This window comes from Loxodonta africana, chromosome 7 (assembly GCF_030014295.1).
Source record: "Loxodonta africana isolate mLoxAfr1 chromosome 7, mLoxAfr1.hap2, whole genome shotgun sequence".
In the NCBI taxonomy this organism is placed as follows: domain Eukaryota; kingdom Metazoa; phylum Chordata; class Mammalia; order Proboscidea; family Elephantidae; genus Loxodonta; species Loxodonta africana.
The window spans coordinates 65,801,736-65,814,122 of record NC_087348.1 but is presented as its reverse complement, the minus strand read 5'-3'; positions in this window follow the sequence as shown (position 1 = coordinate 65,814,122).

The window sequence follows — 12,387 nt, the reverse complement described above, 5'->3', positions numbered from 1 at the left end:
AGAGATGATTTTAACAATCAAGTGGATAGGATGACGTGTTCTGTGGAAACCAGTCTTCTTTCCACAGCTACTCCTGTTATTGCTCAATGGGCTCATCAACAAAGTGGCCATAGTGGCAGGAATGGAGGTGGCAGGGATGGGCCCAGCAACATGGACTTCCACTCACCAACGCTGACTTGGCTACAGCCACTGCGAGTGCCCAATCTGCCAGCAGCAGAGACCAACCCTGAGTCCCTGATGTAGCACCATCCCTCGAGGTGATCAGCCAGCAACCTGGTGGCAAGTTGATTACACTGGACCACTTCCATCATGAAAAGGGCAGCATTTAGTCCTTACTGGAATAGACACTTACTCTGGATATGGATTTGCCTTCTCTGCATGCAATGCTTCTGCCAAAGCTACCATCTGTGGACTTACAGAATGCCTTATCCCCTATCATCGTATCCCACACATCTTGCCTCAGATCAAGAGACTCACTTCACAACAAATGAAGTGTGGTAGTGGGCCCATGGCCATGGAATTCACTGGTCTTATCATGTTCCCAATCATCCTGAAGCAGCTGGCTTGATAGAACGATGGAATGGCCTTCTAAAGACACAATTATAGTACCAGCTAGGTGACAATACCTTGCAGGGTTTGGGCAATGTTCTCCAGAAGGCTGTATATGCTCTAAATCAGCATCCAATATATGGTGCTGTTTCTCCCATAGCCAGGATTCATAGGTCCAGTAATCAAGGGATGGAAATGGAAGTGGGATCACTCACTATTACCCCTAGTGATCCACTTGGAAGATTTTTGCTTCCTATCCCCATGACGTTATGCTCTGCAGGTCTAGAGGCCTTAGTTCCAAAGGAAGGAATGCTCCCACCTGGACAACATCACTGATTCCATAGAAATGGAAGCTAAGAATGCCACCTGGCCACTTTGGACTCCTTATGCCTCTGGATCAACAGGCAAAGAAGGGAGTTACCATACTGGCTGGTGTGATTGATCCTGATTACCAAGAGGAAATCGAATTGATATTACATAATGGAGGTAAAGAAGAGTATGTCTGGAATGCAGGAGATCCCTTAGGGCATCTCTTAGTACTACCATGCCCTGTGATTAAAGTCAATCAGAAAACTACAGCAACCCAGTTCCGACATGACTACTAATGACCCAGACCCTTCAGGAATGAAGTTTGGGTCACTCCACCAGGCACAGAACCACAACCAGCTGAGGTTCTTGCTGAGGAAAAAGGAAATTTGGAATGGGTGATGGAAGAAGGTAGTTCTAAATACCAGTTATGGCCATGTGACCAGTTGCAGAAATGAGGACTATAATTGTTATGAGTATTTCTCCCTTGTGTGCATCAAGTATTTTTATTTTCTTCACTTATAAAATATAAGATGTAAATAAGGCTAGTGCATCTTTAGTTGTATGTGTGTTAGTTATATCATGTTAGGCACAAGTGTGACTTTATAATTGTCTTTATTCAGGGATTATGTATGGTTTAAGGAGGTGTGTACATGTGTCAAGTCAACAAGGGGTGAACCGTGATGGTTAAGATTGTGTGTCAATTTGACTGGGCCATGATTCTCAGTGTTTATATGTGATCATTCCCATGATGGAATCTGCTGTGAGTAGCCAATCAGCTGAAGGGGAGTTTCCTTGGGGGTGTGGCCTACATCCAATTATAAACAGGTGTTCTGGCTTTTTGCTCACTCTGGATCCTGCGGCTGCCTGCTGTTCATCTGACCTCTGGTTCTTGGAACTTGAGTTATCAACTTATCTGCTGATCTTGGGATTCATCAATCTTCACGGCCTGTGAGCAAGAGCCCAGCTCTCGAACCTGCTGATCTTGGATTCACCAGCCCCTGCAGCTACATGAATCAAAATAGTCTCTATCCTGATTCTCAGACTTGGGATGTTCCAGCCTCTACAATTGCAAGAGCAGTTTCCCTGATATAAATCTCTCTCTATACGTGTATATTAATATGCTTTCGTGGTTTTACTTCTCTAGGGAACCCAGCCTAACACACAACCCGATCAAAAAATGGCCAAAGGACTTGAATAGATATTTCACCAAAAAAGATAAACAAATGGCTAGTGAGCACGTGAAGAGATGCTCAATGTCATTAGTTATTATTGTTGTTGTTAGGTGCCATTGAGTCCGTTCCAACTCATAGTGACCCTATGTACAACAGAATGAAACACTGCCCAGTCCTGTGCCATCCTCACAATCATTGCTATGTTTGAGCCCATTGTTGCAGCCAGTATGTCGATCAATCTCATCAAGGGTCCTCTTTTTCGCTGACCCTCTACCGTACCAAGCATGATGACCCTGTCCAGGGACTGGGCCGTCCTGATAACTTGTCTGAAGTGAGAACAAGTCTTTCATCCTTGCTTCTAAGGAACACTCTAGCTGTACTTCTTCCAAGACAGATTTGTTTGTTCTTCTGGCAGTCCGTAGTAATATTTGATATTCTTCACCAACATCATAATTCAAAGGCATCAATTCTTCAGTCTTCCTTATTCATGGTCCAGACTTTCCATGCATATAAAGTGATTGAAAATACCATGGCTTGGTTCAGGCACACCATAGTCTCCAAAGTGACATCTTTGCTTTTCAACACTTTAAAGAGGTCTTTTGCAGAAGATTTGCCCAATATGTCATTTGATTTTTTTTATTATACTGTAGATGAAGATTTACAGAACAAGCTAGCTTCTCATTAAATAATTAGTACACGTATTGTTTCGTGACATTGGTTACTGACCCCACGACCTGTCAACACTCCCTCTTCTCAAACTTGGGTTCCCTATTGCCAGCTTTCCTGTCCTCTCCTGCCTTTCAGTCCTTGCCTCTGGGCTGGTGTGCCCGTTTAGTCTCCTTTTGTTTTATGGGACTATCTAATCTTTGGCTGAAGGGTGAACCTTGGAAGTGACTTTGTTACTAAGCTAAAAGGGTGTCGAGGGGCCATACTCTCAGGGTTTCTCCAGTATCTGTCAGATCAGTAAGTCTGGTCTTTTTTTGTGAGTTATAATTTTTTTCTACACTTTTTTTCTACATTTTTCTCCAACTCTGTCTGGGACCCTCTATTGTGATCCCTGTCAGAACAGTCAGTGATGGTAGCTGGACACTATCTAGTTGTGCTGGACTCAGTCTGGTGGAGGCTGTGGTAGTTGTGGTCCATTAGTCCTGTGGACTAATCTTTCTCTGTGCCTTTGATTTTCATCATCCTCACTTGCTCCAGATGGGGCAAGACCAGTGGGGTATCTTAGATGGCTGCTAACAAGCTTTTAAGACCCCTGACGCTACTCACCAAAGTAGGATGTAGAACATTTTCTTTATAAAATATGTTACACCAGTTCAGCTAGATGTTCCCCAAGACTCCCGCAGCCCTCAGCCCAGTAATTCAGTCCCTCACTTGATTTCTTGACTACTGCTTCCATGGTCATTGATTGTGGAGCCAAGTAAAATGAAATCCTTGACAACTTCAATCTTTTGTCTATCATGATGTTTTTTATTGGTCCAGGTGTGAGGATTTTTGTTTTCTTTATGCTGAGGTGTAATCCATACTGAAGGCTGTATGTAGTCTTCGATCTTCATCAATAAGTGCTTCAAGTCCTCTTCGCTTTCAGAAAGCACATTTGTGTCATCCGCACACTGCAGGATGTTAATTAGTCTTCAGCAAATCCTGATGCAGCATTCTTCTTCATAGTCCAGCTTCTAAGATTATTAGCTCAGCATACAGATCGAATAAGTATGGTGAAAGAACAACCTGAACACACACCTTTCCTGATTTTAAACCATACAGTATACCCTTGTTCTATTCAAATGACTGCCTCATGGGCACACTTAAGTGTTCTGGAATTGTCATTCTTCACAATGTTACCCATTATTTGTTATGATCCACACAGTCAAATGCCTTTCCATAGTCAATAAAACACAGGCAAACACCTTTCTGGTTCTCTCTGCTTTCAATCAAGATCCATCTGACATCAACAATGATATCCCTCATTTCACGTTCTCTTCTGAATCCAGCTTGAATTTCTGGCAGTTCTCTGCCAATGTACTGCTGCAACTGTTTTTTAATTATCATCAGCAAAATTTTACCTATGTGAGATATTAATGATATCATTCAATAATTTCCACATTCTGTTAGATCACCTTTCTTTGGAATGAGCACAAATATGGATCTCTTCTAGTTGGTTGGCCAGGTAGCTGTCTTCCAAATTTCTTGGCATAGATAGGTGAGCACCTCCAGCATTGCATCCATTTGTTGAAACAATTGGTATTCTGTCAATTCCTGGAGCCTTGTTTTTCACCAATGGCTTCAGTGCAGCTTGCACTTCTTCCTTCAGTACCATTAGTTCTTGATCATATGCTGCCTCCTGAAATGGTTGAATGTCATCCAGTTCTGTTTGGTGCAGTGACTCTGTGCATTAGTTATTAGAGGTATGCAAATCAAAACTATAATAAGATACCACTTCATTCTCACTAAAAAAAAAAAAAGTCTATAATAAAGAAAACAGCAAGTGTTGACAAGAATGTAGAGAAATTGGAACCTTCATCCATTGCTGGTGGGAATTCAAAATGGTGCAGCTGCTGTAGAAAACAATTTGGTGGTTCCTCAAAAATTTAAACATAGAACTACCCTATGAACCAGCAATTCCACTCCTAGTTATATATCCCAAATAACTGAAAGCAGGAATGTAAGCAGAAACTTGTACACCAACGTTTATTGCAGCACTATTCACAATAGCCAAAAGGTGGAAACAACCTAAATGTCCATAAACAAATGAATGAATAAACAAAATGTAGTATATATATATATATATACACACACACACACAATGGAATATTATTCAGCCATAAAGAGAAGTCCTGATACACGCTGCAACATAGGTGAATCTTGAAGACATTATGCTGAGTAAAGTAACTCATTTGCAAGAAGATAAATATATGATTCCACTGCTATGAGCTATCTAGAATAGGTACATGTATAGGGACCAAAGTTCATTACTGCCTATTTAGAAGACAGGCCTGGTGATCTGCTTCTGAAAGGTCACAGCCTTGAAAACCCTATGGAGCACAGTTCTGCTGTGCACACTCAGGGTTGCTTTTGAATTGGAATAAAATCTACGGCAACTAACAACAAAAACACTAGCAGGGTGGAAGGGAGGGGAAGGGGGAAGTTGTTGCTTAGGGGGCACTGAGTTTCTATCAATGGTGATGAAATAACTTGGAAACAGATAGTGGTGATGGTTGTACAACATGATGAACGTAATCAGTCTCACTGAATTTTACATGTAAAAAATGTTGAATTGGCAAATTTTGTTAAAATGTATTTTCATACAGTAAAAAAAATCTGAGTTATTCTTTGATGGAAGGAGTGACTTGTTATGGGTCTCATGGCTAGTAAAGGGTAGAGTTCAGATTCTTAACTAATATGGCATACCAGGAAAGGCTCCAGGGAAGGGGCAGGCATGGAGTGGGGCCGTGAAGGATGGGCTGGGTTGTTAGCTATAGAGAAAAGGGCTCACTGTATAGTTCTAGTCTGTTCTTAGAGGAGGCTCTGTCAGTTGGAGTGCTTGGCTCTCGCCTTGTTTTCTGTAATTCAGCTGATGCCTTTCCTAATTGGACAGAAGTGGAGAGGCCTTGTCTAGGACAGAGGCTGATAGGGCTGTGGAGGGTCTCCTGCCAGATAATGGACATGTGTAAAATACAGCATAGTCCTGAGTGTAGTCATCAGGGATCCTGTGGTTGTGTTTTTGCATGGCAGAGAAGCCTTATTCACATCGCTATTGGGAGTTGGAGTAGTGACCTGAAAAATAGTTCTTCGGTCACTCTGGAAGGTCACAGTGAACACATACACAGAATTCAACATGGCTTATGAATGTCTCTTGGCTTAGAGACAAGAATAGGCTCCTTAGAGCTGACCTCCTGCCTAAGGGTGATTTAGAGTGGCTTCTAGCAGTGGAAACCTTGGTGGTGTAGTGGTTAAGAGCTACAGCTGCTAATCAAAACGTTGGCAGTTTGAATCCACCAGGTGCTCCTTGGAAACTATGGGGAAGTTCTACTCTGTCCTATAGGGTTGCTAGGAGTCAGAATTGACGGCAACAGGTTTGGTTTGGCTTTGGTTTCTAGCAGTGGAACATGGGGGATGCAGCATCAGTGTGTTTGGTGCCTATTAAAAGCATATACTATAACTAGGGGAGCCAGTGAATCTCAAAGTGCAGAAATGGAAAAGGGAACATGGCAATAGTTAGAACCATTGGACCATGAAGCAGTCCAGAGCTGTTTTTGGTGGTCAAGAGGATGACACCCTTTGGAAAAAAGTAGAAAGGCAGTTAACATTTCATAAAATTAAGTAAAAGAAATTACATGATGTAGAGATCATAACAGAATAGTAAAGTAATATGAGGGAAAAATAGAAACGAAATAAAGTTAAATGGGGAAAATCACGAGTGGGTTCTTTTTTATACAAAGATAAAAAAAGTTAGATGTAAAATGTGGGTGATTGTTGAATGGAAATTATTGATTGGGTGGGAATCTATCATATTGAAAAAAGAAATGGCATCAAGGAGTCGATAAACTCAGAAATAAGTATGCTGGCCAGACCTCGAGAGTCCTGAAGAGACAGACATGAGGTAGAACTGTGGAATCCCTGGCATTCTGCTTCCCAGGTAAGTGGGAAACCAAGGACACAGTAGGGATTTAACAAAAAAGAATCAAAGTATCAGTCAGAACTGCATTGCATTGACTTTCTCTCGGTTGCCCTGAATTGAAACTCCCCCACCCCCAACAATAATGCGCTACGAGAAAAACTGAAATTGATCAAATGAGGTAAAGAGTAAACAGAGACTGTTGTTAGCAGCTGTAGGGTGGACTCCGACTCGTGGTAACCTTATGTACAATGGAACAAAATGTAGTCTGGTCCTGCAGCATCCTCACAATTGCCAGCATGTCTGAGTTCACCATTGGCAACTACTGACAGAGGCAAGACTACCCAAAGTCCGTTTGCTTCACCTTGGATACTGCTGATCCAGGGAAGAGGTGTTTGGGATGTATTTGTTCTGCAAAGAAGGATACCAGTTTATAAAGCGGAGGTATATGACTAACATATAATTTAATATATAACTTAAACCTGAAGAAAGCTTCTGGGTACTGCTGACCTGTTGCTTCTCCCAGTGAAGGTAATAAATTGTGTAGCTGCATATGTCCTTTTTTTCCAGGAAAAAGAGCCAGAATTTATTAAGTTTAGACTATATTACAGGTATAGAACTAGATATTAATACAATTTTCAGTATTATTTTATCACATCTACTCTTTATAATTAAATTAAAACTCCGTGATGTAGGTATTATCCCCACATTTCACTGTCTAACTCCCAACATCCCAAAGCTCATAAGTAGCATAGCTGGAATTTGAACCCAGATTCTTTAAAAAAATCATTCATTCATTCTTATAATTAATCATTAACTTTTGTGTACAATATTACTTGTATTTTGTACATAATATTCTTATATAATAAAGATATAAACTATCAATTTTAAAACTGGGAGATGTTTTAGCAATCAGATTAAATCAATTGATGGCTTAACTGGTCAAGTGGTTGTTGAAATACCCCCAAAAGGTAAATCAAGGATGCCATGCTATATGAATATATGTCCTGGAGTAAAAAGCAAATACATGCCTTTTATAAAATCTAAAGATATGCTTAATATATATATATATATTTTTTTTTTATTGCAGTAAAATATACAGTCATGTGCCGCATAACATCCATTCCAGCAACATTTGACCTCGGTCCCATAAGGGTATAATAGGGTTCAATAATCCCAGTCAGAAAACAGGAAGTAGCAGATGTAACTGGACGTAGCGAATGTAACAGGTTCCTGCATGCAACACGTGTATCTCATGTCTCTTGTATACAAGGCAATTGCGCTGCCAGGTGTATAATGGTACAGTACATATATAACCTATAATATGCATGTCTTGATAGTCCTACTAAATGCCTATGTTACTGGCTTATTTATATACTGTACTGTACTTTCAATTGTTCTTGTGTTATAAATGTCCAACTTAATGTACAACCCGTAGGTATGAGCCAACCCCCATGAAGCCCATTATATTAAAAATTCAAGATTTATAATAAAACAGGCTCTATTTTGTGACACACATCAAAACATTATTATTTTTATTACTGTATTATTAAGTTAAAGATGTTTTAGTGTATTTGGAAGTGTTTCTTTAATTTTTTTTATGCATAGAAAGGTACACTATATACTCAGACAAACATTTGACTAACTGATGTTAGACACAAACCATACCTAACTGTTCGGACTTAAAACTTACAAATTTGACTTAAAGACAGACTTAGGAGCAGAACTCGTTCATAAGCTAGGGGAGTGCCTATATATAATATGGTGTTCGTACAATGTCCAAATGACATAATGTCCTATTTCACAGAACATAAACAATGTATGACTCTATATATAACATAATATTTCCAGTTTAACCATTCTTAAGTTGGATATGCATTTTGAATCAGCAGTTCCATTCATTGGCATCAGTGCCTGGAAGGAACCAAGGTCAAGGGAAAGGCAGCAGTTCATACTCCTGCACCCAGGTTGGCCAATCTAAGCAGCCTGCACTTAACATCACTCTAGAGTTGGGCCTTCCCAGGATGGAAATAGAATAGAGTCTAGGTAACACCTGCTCCCCTTTCCAAGAAGCTACACAACACCCCAGGTGGGTGTGCCTGGCAAAGAGCCTTCTAATAACCTAGATTCTAGGGCAACAAAACCCACTCTTTGGTCCCAGTTCTGCTTTTCTTTAATTCCATGGTTCTTTCTTTCCTTTCAAACTGAAATAAATCTGTTTTCAACATCACCATGACATGCAGAATTCATGTCTTCTTCCTCAAGTCTTCCGCGTGCTTTGGTATAGGATAGAACTGATACCTGGACCTGGGGGAGACCTCAGAGGCCCTGGTGAGCCCAGAGACCTGTGGGGAGCCAGGCTGCTCTGTTCCTGTGACGGTGAGAGGAAGTTCTTTCTTCCTAGGAAAGGAAGATATTGGGTGGCAGCTCAAGTGCAGGGCAGAGCTGGGAGGATGCCACCTGTGGACAGGAAATGGGTCCTGAAGAAGCTGGGTGAGTACTCTCTAGCAGAAGGGCCAGAATGCACCTTGTGGGTCATATGTAGGCCTCATGGTGAGACTGGCTGGAGAAGCCAACTCCACGTGGTTAACGGGCTAGTTTTTCCAGACTAGCAATTCCATTTCATTACAGGAAGAAGGTGGACTGGCTTCTTCTCCCCTGTTGAGCTCAGGACTAAGGCCTAGGAAAATGTCACACCATCTGGTGTGAGTTGGGGGAAGACAGGTGAGAGATATGTCCCATCAGGCTACATTGCCACCTGAATGGCTGGGGGGAGCCTAGGAGCAAGGGGGAAGATGGAGGTTCATCATGCATATCTCATCTGTGAGCTCCTTCTGGTTCTCTGGATGTGTTGGATATAATTTAGGCTGTCAATCTCAAATCTGGGACCTCAGCAAGGCCTAGGGACCTGCTGAGTTACACTTTCCCGCTTGTTCCTGGCCTGGAGACAACTGTCTCCCTGTGGTGACTTGACACTTAGATGGCACCCCTACTGAAAGCTAGAGCTCAGGTCAGTGGGATTGTGTGGCAGGGCAAACAGCAGGGTTTTGGCATTGGGCAAACTCAGGTCCAAAACTTGGATCTGCTACTTCCTAGCTGTGAGATCTTAGCAAGATAACTTCTGATCCTGTCTCGTCTATAAACTCACAGGAGAACAAATAGCACTTTCTTCGTAGTGTTGGACCACAGTAACTCATGCTACTTCCCTTCCGCTTTCTGGGGCCTGGAGTGCAGCTAGCTCTGCACACAGGGTGTGGACTTGCTTGGATTGACTTGTGATTACCAATGCAGTCCTGGAGGCAGAATATCAGAAACAAAATTCTCATTGAAGTTTCTTTTGAGCTCAGGGGAGTTTCCTCATCCAGGTCGGGTCAGTGCCTTAGAGAGGGGGGTGCCTTCAGCTGGAGGTAGCATCATCAGCAGGCAAGTAACCCCAGTGGGAGGAGTTAAAGAGCAGGGTCCAGCTGCATCTCCATGCTTGGAGCTTTCCAGCCCCTCCCTGAGCAAAGCCTTAAGGCTTAGGATTGGTTGAAAGCTTAGGATCAGTGGCCTTGATTTTCTGCGGTCAAGTAAGTTATCCCTGTGGCCAGCAGGTGGCACTGAGTCCTCAGTTCTGCTAGCCTCGGGCTCACTGTCATCAGCCTGTCTGTGTGCCTGCGAGCACACAGGGAGTTTATTCTGCATGGGGTCCCAAGGTTGGGGCTTCTGAGGGGCTCTTCATTTGTAAGTCTGGCCCCTCCTCTGGCCTTAAGGAGAGCCAGCTGAGTCTCAAGAGCCAGGCTCTGAGCAGCTTTTTACCTTTTTCCCTCTAAACAAGAAACAGGGCAGCTTAGCATGAAAAGAATCCACACTGGGGGGCTGCATGGGAGCGGGGATTGGGCAGCCCAGAGTTTGGACCTGCACCAGCAGCTTCCTGGAGCCCTCCCTCTGGAGCAGCCTGGGACATACACTTGCTGATCAGATGAAAACCCAGGCCTCACTGCAGCAGCAACCCTGGCTAATTGTCCTGTACACTTCTTCCACCATTCATTCATTCATTCATTTGGTGCCTACTCAGTGCCAGGCAGAGTGCTGAATCAGGTGCTTGACATGGGAAGGAATGATCACAACCATCTTAATAGGACCACTCACCGTGGGGGTGAGGCCAGAAGCAAGAAGATCAGGCAATAGGCATTGCCCCGGCACCTGTAATCAGGGTCTGAGTTGGGAGGGGCACTGTGTAGAAAGTAAGATCAAGCAAAGAAATTCATCACTGAGGGGAAATAAAAAAGGACCTTCTGTCTTAACATTTGCTTGGTCAGTTTTCTCATCATGTGGCTGATTGAACAGCAATCACAATTGTTAACATTTCTTAAAACACATATTATAGACCAGGCACTTAAGCATTCTACATATGTTTTTCACTTACTCCCCACAAAAATTCTATGAGGTAGGTACTATTAGTACACCCATTTTATAGATGAGGCAACTGAGGCACAAACAGATTAAGGTCTTACAGCTAGAGCTCAAGAGCTCATGCTACAATTACCACACCAATACATATGACATCACCATCTCTCTCTCTCTGAGCACCCCAGCCTTCTAGTAGATCCCTGGGAGTGGAGGCAGGGCCCAGGGATATAAGTTCAGCGAATGTCCAAAGGTGGAGATGTCCAGAGGGCTGGGCCACCTGAGGCATAAAGGGGAATGGCCCTCTGAGCTGGGGGAAGAGGAGCCAGCTCCAGGTGCCTTCCCTGGCCTCCTTGCTAGGGTCCATAGCACCTCTTGAGTGTGAGGTGACAGCTGCCAGCCCCTGCCCTCCCTATTCACCAACACACTCACTGCAAATCAACATTTTTGTCTCCCCAAGAACAGCCCAAAGTTTAGGTCATGAAGGGAGAGGCTTTATTGACAAAGGAGAAGGCAGAATTCTGGGCAAGTACACACAGCACTGCCCCAAGAGTCTAGGCTCACGATCAAGGGCTTCCTTGCCTCAGCAACCTTGCTCACGCCCACCATCCTGAGCTTTCCAACACCTCCTTTTCCAGCAACCCAAAGATGCCCATGGCCACCTGTGGACAGACAAGGTGAGTGGCAGCCACTGTTGGGGAGCCAGAACCCGAGTCTGGTCTGAGGCCTGCGGTGTGTGGCATGCCCCCGGACGCCTCTCCTCACCCTCTTTCTAACTGGCATGTCAGTGTCTGCAGCAGCAGTAGCAGCTGCTGCCCCAGCCCACCCCAGCCTCCCAGGAAGGGGGACAGAATGGGCACAGGCAGATGCAGCAGCCACAGCTCACGGAGCCCTCACTGCAGAGGGCTGGTGTTGGGGCAATGGCAAGGGGCACAGACCCCATCTTCTCTTCCCTGTGCCTGAGCACTTGCCCTCCCATGTCATTAGTTTCCCAGGGCTCATCTAAACAAAGCCTCCTTTTGTCGTTTCTCCCCTGCTGCCTCCCCCTTCCTGGCCTGAGTCTGCCCCATGGAGGGGAGCCCTGCCATTCTCAGCCTGTCCCTTTCTGTGTAGGCTCCACAGCTCCAATTCTCCAGCTGGGGTGTGCTCTATCATCAACTGCCCCCCCCGGGGGCTGCCGGGGCCCACCATTAGCCCATTATGCTTCCACGGACCAAGTAGGCCTGGAGCCTGACCATGGGCATCTCTTGGTGCCACAGAAATAGAGCAGCAGACCTCCAACCTGGGGATTGTTCTTCCCCGCCCACCTGCCCATCTTGTGGTTGGTCGATCTTGGGGGCCTCAGACAGG